Here is a 7,351-nt window from a genome sequence, read left to right on the forward strand (position 1 = left end):
GGAAATTATTTGAGGTTGCGTGCTAAGTCTTGATGATGCAAAAACCAGGAAAAAAGGTGAACTAGTTTGTGAAGGAAATGATTTTAAATTTCTATATTGTTGATATACAGGGGAAGCAGGGTTAGAGAATACACAATCATGCCCTTGTGAATGCCCTACACTGACCCAGTTGCTTAGGTCAGAGGACAATGGTTTGTAAATATCTAAGCACAAGGAGAAACACAATCCACTACTGGAAATAGGGAATTTGCCATCAGCCAGCTCTTTGCCATCTGCCAGCTGATGGCAAAGAACGTCTTTGCCATCTGCTTATAAAAAACAGATGGCAAAGAACTGACAGACGGCAAAGAACATGGTTGCCATCAACCAATTCTTTGCCATCTGCTAGTGTATGGCAAATAATCTTTGCCATCTGCCAGCAGATGGCAAAGAGGTTGGCAAATCCTATGGCCGTCAAGCATGTAACGGCGTACCAGCCCCACCTCTTTGCCATCTGCCAGCAGACGGCAAAGATTCTTTGCCATCTGCTGGCAGATGGCAAAGAGATGGGGTTATTTTTTTCCAGGTAAAAAAACTGTGGGGTTATCCCCTCCCTCTCTCCCCACCCATCCAGGTAAAAAAAAGACGTTCGCATCTCATCCACACACCACCACCTACCTCCTCCCTCTCCGCCTCCTGTGCCCCTTCCTCCCACCCCCATCCCCATCCCGCTTCGCCTTCCCCCACCACCCCGACCTCCTCGACCTCTACCTCCCCGCCGATCCCTTCTTCGCCCCGCCCCCTATCCCCTCCCCACACGCCTTCCTCCTGCACGACCTCACCGACCGCGTCGCCGCGCTCGAGCTCGCGGCCCGCGCGGCCGCCCCGCAACCGGCGCGCCGCAAGTACACCTACGCGGCCACGGAGCCCGGCGGCCGGAAGGTCAAGTGGACGGCGGAGGAGAAGCCGCGCGGCGGGGGCCGGGCGCTCAAGTGGGAGGCGGAGCTCGCCTCCCCCAACGACGACGGATTCGACCGCAAGTGGAGGTGGGAGGCCAAGTCCAGGGCGGCGCCGGAGGCAAGACCAAGACCAAGTGGGGCACCGAGATCAAGGGCAAAGGCTCGCTCGAGCCATGGTCGCATGCCTACACCTGGGAGGAGGACTTCACCGCCTCCGACGACGACGAGGATGAGCTGGAGGTCGAGGAGCGCAGGCCGGAGAAGCCCAAGAAGATCAAGGCCGCCGCCAAGGACAAGGAGGTTGACAAGAAGAAGAAGAAGCCGGCGAGGACGTGTGTCCAGATCGAGGAGATCCCCGAGGACAACACCGCCGGCTGCGACGCCATCCGCAAGGTACGGTACTCAGCACAAAAGATGAGATTTTTGCGGGGGTTTGGGTTCTGTGGCCCGATCTGAACGAAATGTGTGATTTCCAGTAGAATTTCCAATAGAACCAAGTTACCTCTCGCTAGATTTGAGAGAAAATTTGGAATTTTAGAGGATGCTAGTGTCCACACTCTAGATCTGTGCTTAGTACTGGCTACAGATTGACTGAACTCTGCTCTAAATGATATCAGCTTGAGGATTCTGCTCCCTTGCAATGCACTACTGTCATATGTGTACTGACCGCCTGACATTTGTCTCTCTTTCTGATAATGCAGGCCTTTGCCATGGGGAACGGCAAGGGGAAGGCCAAGGAGCTGTCGCCGCAGGATGCCGCGCTGCTCATCCAGATGAACTACAGGGCGCACCTCGCCCACCGCTCCCAGGTGCTCAGCTGCCTGCGCGATCTCGCCGTCGCCAAGGCCAAGCTCAAGGAGCTCCGGTCCCTCTTCTACAACCTCTCCTACAGGCGCCGCCTCTCGCACGACCACGAGGAGCGCCAGAGGTTCTCCGAGAAGATCATTGTCCTGCTCCTCACTGTCGAAGCGCTCGAGGTGAGCTCCGTCACGGCCTGTTTACGATTGCCGATTGCTGATTGCTGATTGCCATTGCTGTGCTGTGGATTTGAAATTCAGTTACTGCATACAGTGGTTAACACTACTAGTCGTCAAACCCGTGCGATGCACGGGCTAGTCTTTCTACTATATTTTACCATAAGAATTGGATTTTTTGGGCATTTAATCCATATATAGCAATAAGTGATGTCCTAACCAACAGATCCTAAGAATGAACCTTTTCTAAATTATGATTTTCTAGTGCAACGTGTACGCTACTGACCAACAGGTCAAATGGAAAGCACTTTATTCTCTGCATCATATACTCACGCCGGTGTAAAGAGCCAAAGGGTTCATAGTTCACATATATAGACTATGTAGAGGAATCATCTTCCTCAACAAATTCTTTGAGAGTTTGACCTATGTCTCTCTCACCGTAAGAATATCAAAAAAATAATCTTTTAGAGCACATGCCTCGGGGAAAGTGAAAAATGAATACTGAAACTGGTTTGTCACATGCATTATATTTGGTTTAATTTAAAAGTATACAATTCAGATCAATCTGGATATTTTCTGCATGCATTACGTAGTACAGGGCCAGGTAGTAAGCATTCCGATCAACAAAAAATGTCGTAAGATAGATAATTTGAACGTACAGACCTTATACAAATAGTAGGTATGAAACAAAAGAGAGAGACAACATAGTGGTAGAACATGGATAGAGCAGATTTGGAGAAGTGCGATGATCATCTCGTATTACCTTTCCTCCTATAGTCCCCTTCAGAACAAAAATAATTACAGTATATGTGCTAAGTTAATCCATAAAAAAGGTAAAACAAAAAGAACTATACAAAAGCGAGATTCAGGTATTGCTTTTGAAAAATCTTTAAGCAATGCAACTTACAAAAACAACCATATATTTATCATTGATATTGTTAGTAAAAATTTATCATATATTTCAAAGTTCTCATAGCATCACTGCAAGATGCGAAACCATTTGTAGACATCTTATTATTTATCAAAAGCACGATTTCTTTTTTGCAGGAATTCTATGCTATTTAGTTTCATAACGTTTTGTAATATGAAACTGCCAAAATAAAACTTAGGCGCCACAAATTGGGAAAATCTCAATATTTTTATTTACAATATATTGTTGCTTATTAACCTCAATCAGCCAAAACAGGTACCAGTGAAACACATCCTTATTAAATAGGCATATGATGTGTAATTTCATAAGCTTCTCTAAATATGAAACCGCCGAAATAGGATAACCAAGAAAAACTCGTATAGCTCAGAAAGAACGGGCTGCTAATTGCACACCTCGCCCATCTCATATTCACATATATATGGACTACACAGATACATCATTAATGATATTACAATCAGGTTACAAAAGAACTACTATGTACAGAAGATATCCTACCATCTATATGAGGCTTGGCGTGGACGTCAAGATGAGTGGCAGCTGATGCGGAATTATTAGAAGAGCAGTCGATGCAGCTGGTCATACTCTCACTCAGTATTTCTATGTATCAATATTATGTTGCTAATTATCCCCAATCTGCAGTCAATAGGTATCAGATGAACACTTGCTTATTTATAGAGCTGTAGGTAGGAATCGGTTAAGAGCAGTCGATGCAGCTGGTCATGCTCTATTTAACCTGTAGTTGTCAGAAAAAAATAGTTGTTGTCACATGTGATTCACAGAAAGTTACTGGACATATTTTGTCGGTGCAAAAATTGAATTTGGAGTAGCTTGACCAGCTCGATGTTGACAACTGAAAGGATGCTCCTTCTTGTGATGTTGCTTGTCTAGACACCAGGTTTAATTTATAAGCTCACCAGATCTGACCTGATGATCTCGATTAGATATCCATATGTTGTAGGTGAAAATATTCGGGATTTAATCCTTGGAAAGCAGAACACTATCACATGATAGTATAGAAAACAAATTGAACCCGATCCAAAGTCATGGTAGATTCAAGGGAAGAAAGAAATTCAGAACAAAAGATTATGAGAAAACGAACCTCATCTAGATGAGAAAACAAACCTTAACAAAACAATTGTGATGCAATACACTCCTTGAGCACATCGGATCGACGCCCGAACTTGCTTGCACAATTTGAGAGCAACATGAATTGTTCCTGGGGCTAAGGAGACCATGGAGATTACATGGCCCGTTGTTGCTTCAGGTTGTTTTCTTAAAGGAGAGAGAAAGAGACGTGGAGAAGGTAGATACTTTTGGGGTGTCCTTGGCTTGTACGTGAAAGGACTGTGACCCTTATCTCTTTCGGCTTCTTCTCCTTTTAAGCGCTTTTGTATATCCTTTCATGTTTTTTCTAACTTATCTTCACGGTTGTTGATAGGGAGTATCTCACTCGGCTTCTATTTCTTCTACAGCCGTGAAAACTGCGAGTCTTCTAAAAAAAGATAGTTTGTTATTTGTGGGCCGTTCAAGAAGTTTTTTCTGGCTGATTTTTTCTTGGTCAAGATTTCAGCCAAGGATTACATGGATTAGATAGAACGGCTCTTATTTTCTGATTAATGTGTAATTTGTTGGGCGTCTATATATAATTAGTATAGCTATAGATAGATACATATAGATAGATAGATAGATGTATACAAAATTACAAATAAAATACAGTATATTATGTTCTCTCTATCATAGTCATATCAGGTATACTGAATAGTGTACATTAAATCTTGATTATATAGCAATATATGTTTCATACTGTCACAGTAATTACAGAAACTATACTCCCCAAAATCAATCCATTGATTGCCATGAGCTTCATAGTATTTCAACCTTATCAGATCAAACTAACACATGGTGTGCTATAGAAAATACTTCTAGATCTGACATAAATAGCTGAGTGGCTGAGTGAATAGTTTACCTGAAGCTGGAGAGACTGATCCCAGTAGCGCACACTCCAAAAGTTGATGCTGGTGACTGCATGCATCTTCTGCCCTTTGTAGCAGCCATTTATCTATAGATGCTGCTAAAATCACATCCCTGGTAATGCTCCTTTCCTCAACTCCACCATAATGTACGGATGGTTATGAATACAGTGGTGCAGACCTCTCTGCATCTAAACTTGAGCACACCTTTTGCACGAAACGTTTTCTAAAATAGTCCCCTCCATTGACATCAGAATCCATAACGTGTTGGTTCATGATCATCTCCACGTGCTTGCCTCTGCTCAGTCTAGGAGATTCAGAAACAAAGAGCACATGAGAGCATGCTCAACTTCCAATTCCTTTTTTATGTGAACATAATGACCTATACCATGGTAGTTCGATCAGTGAGAAACTAATAGATGACATGCTCCTTTGCATCAAGTGTTCACCAGTTCATTAATAATGGGACCAATTTATTCTGCTGTCCAAAGATGTAAAAAACTGTAACCGGATATATGATATATGGCATCCAAGATTGCAGGTGAGTATATTCGGGAATTAATCCTTGGAGTGAACAACACAATGATAGGACATGATAGAAAACAAATTGAACTCGGACATCATAATAATCTTCACATTTTAGTTGCATCATAAATAATCTTCTTCTAGTCTTCTTCTTCTAACTTTCTTCTTTCCCATTTTACAGATTTGCTTAAGATCACGGAAGCTTGGGTTGATGGAGTGCTTGTATTTAGTTTTTGTTTTGACCTTGTGAAACTTGCTACCTATGGATGAAACTATGTATATGTACGGATGAAACTTGCTACTATTGGTAACATGTATTGGATATATGTGTTCATGACTATTGGTAATATGTGTTGAATATGCTATATTGGTCATATAAATATATTTGTGTTTGATTTTCTGTGAAAATGAATTGATATAAGAAAAAACAAAATTAAATGGGGCAATATAGTCACTTTGCCATCAGCTGGCAGATGGCAAAGAGGCCACGTGTCATCTACATGTAAAATTTGGGCTGGCCTATTTGGGCTCTTTGCCATCTGCCAGCAGATGGCAGAACTCTTTGCCATGTGCTGGCAGACGGCAAAACATGCAGCCTTTGCCATCTGCTGGCACACGGCAAAGAGCCTGCATACTTTGCCATCTGTTGGCAGACGGCAAAGAGCCTGCAGCCTTTGCCATCTGCTGGCTGACGGCAAAGTATGCCGTTAGCCTTCTAACGGGGCTAACCCCGTTAAGAGGCTTTGCCATCTGCCAGCTGATGGAAAAGCCACAGGCTCTTTTCCATCAGCCAGCAGACGACAAAGAAGCCTTTGCCAGCAGGGTTTCAGACAAACTATTTGCCATCTGCTGACAGATGGCAAAGCCTTTGCCATCTGCTGACCATGCCTTTGCCATCTGCCATGGCAGATGGCAAAGTGCCAGATTCCAGTAGTGATCATTCACTCTCTCCAAATTGGCGGGTAACCGTTCACTGGCCGTCCCACAAACACATAGATGTTTACAACATAATTAGGAGATTTTTTGGTTAAATAAAAAAGTCCCCTTCACTAAGTGATCACTGAGAACATTGTGCAGGAACTTGGGTTGTGAACAAGCGGATGATGATGTGAGGAAAACGATGGAATTATTTAAGGAGTTGGGTGCCAACAATCCGCGGTTCACATATCAAGTTCGAGCAAATTTGGAGGGCCGAATAAAATGTCTGATGTGGACGAATGGTAGCAGCCATTTGCGACTACAGGTGTCTGAGTGGTTTACATGCGAGATGAACCCTAGAGCTCTTAGCTGGACACAACAGTATGTGCATTCAGTGCTACAAATTCCGAAAAAGTGGGTCAAGCCTGAAGTGATGGGTGTATATGCATATTTTTATTTTTGTGAGGGTGCTCAAATAAATTAATCATGACAGTGATGAAGAGCATTTTAACAAGCAATGTATCTCAATAATTAGCAGTTATTTTGGACAGTAATTTTTCATTGGCATATGTAGACAGTGCTGGTACATTTTGACAATTATTTGACATCTTTAAAAGTGGATGATTTCTGTAGAAGCCTGAAGATTGGTGTTCGTAGCAAACTGGTACTGCAAAGTCAATGTGTACTTCTGATAACTGAAACAATATTTTATCTAGGTGATGGCACAGCTAGGTGGCAGTCTGATTACTTATTGTTCCTTCACATTGAGCTGTGATATGCACACGCATATCAAAAGTTTTGACTTGACTATCATGTGTTCGACGAAAGCATCTGCTGATTTAAACATTTCTAGAATGCATGCAGGGTAACGATTGATGTGGCTGCGTAAAGGAGGACACCTTGTCCTAATCGCCCAAGTTCGTTGGAGAAAGCAATTCGTGGGTTCGCTGAGAATCCAGGAGAGAATGTGATTGTACTGAAACTGGGTATAAGATTTGATCTCTAGGTGAAGCATACAACTTGTACTCCTGTGGGAAGGGGTTCAGTATCACATATTGGAAAAGCAGACTAAATGTTTAGAGGACAAAATGCAGG

General features: G+C 43.1%; 1 pseudogene; it reads left to right on the top strand.

The window, feature by feature from the left end:
* The first annotated feature begins 376 nt into the window (after positions 1-376).
* On the top strand, positions 377-5,746 carry LOC125524190 (annotated as a pseudogene).
* Positions 5,747-7,351: the final 1,605 nt, after the last annotated feature.

This window comes from Triticum urartu, chromosome 7, assembly GCF_003073215.2.
Source record: "Triticum urartu cultivar G1812 chromosome 7, Tu2.1, whole genome shotgun sequence".
NCBI classification, from domain to species: Eukaryota; Viridiplantae; Streptophyta; class Magnoliopsida; order Poales; family Poaceae; genus Triticum; species Triticum urartu.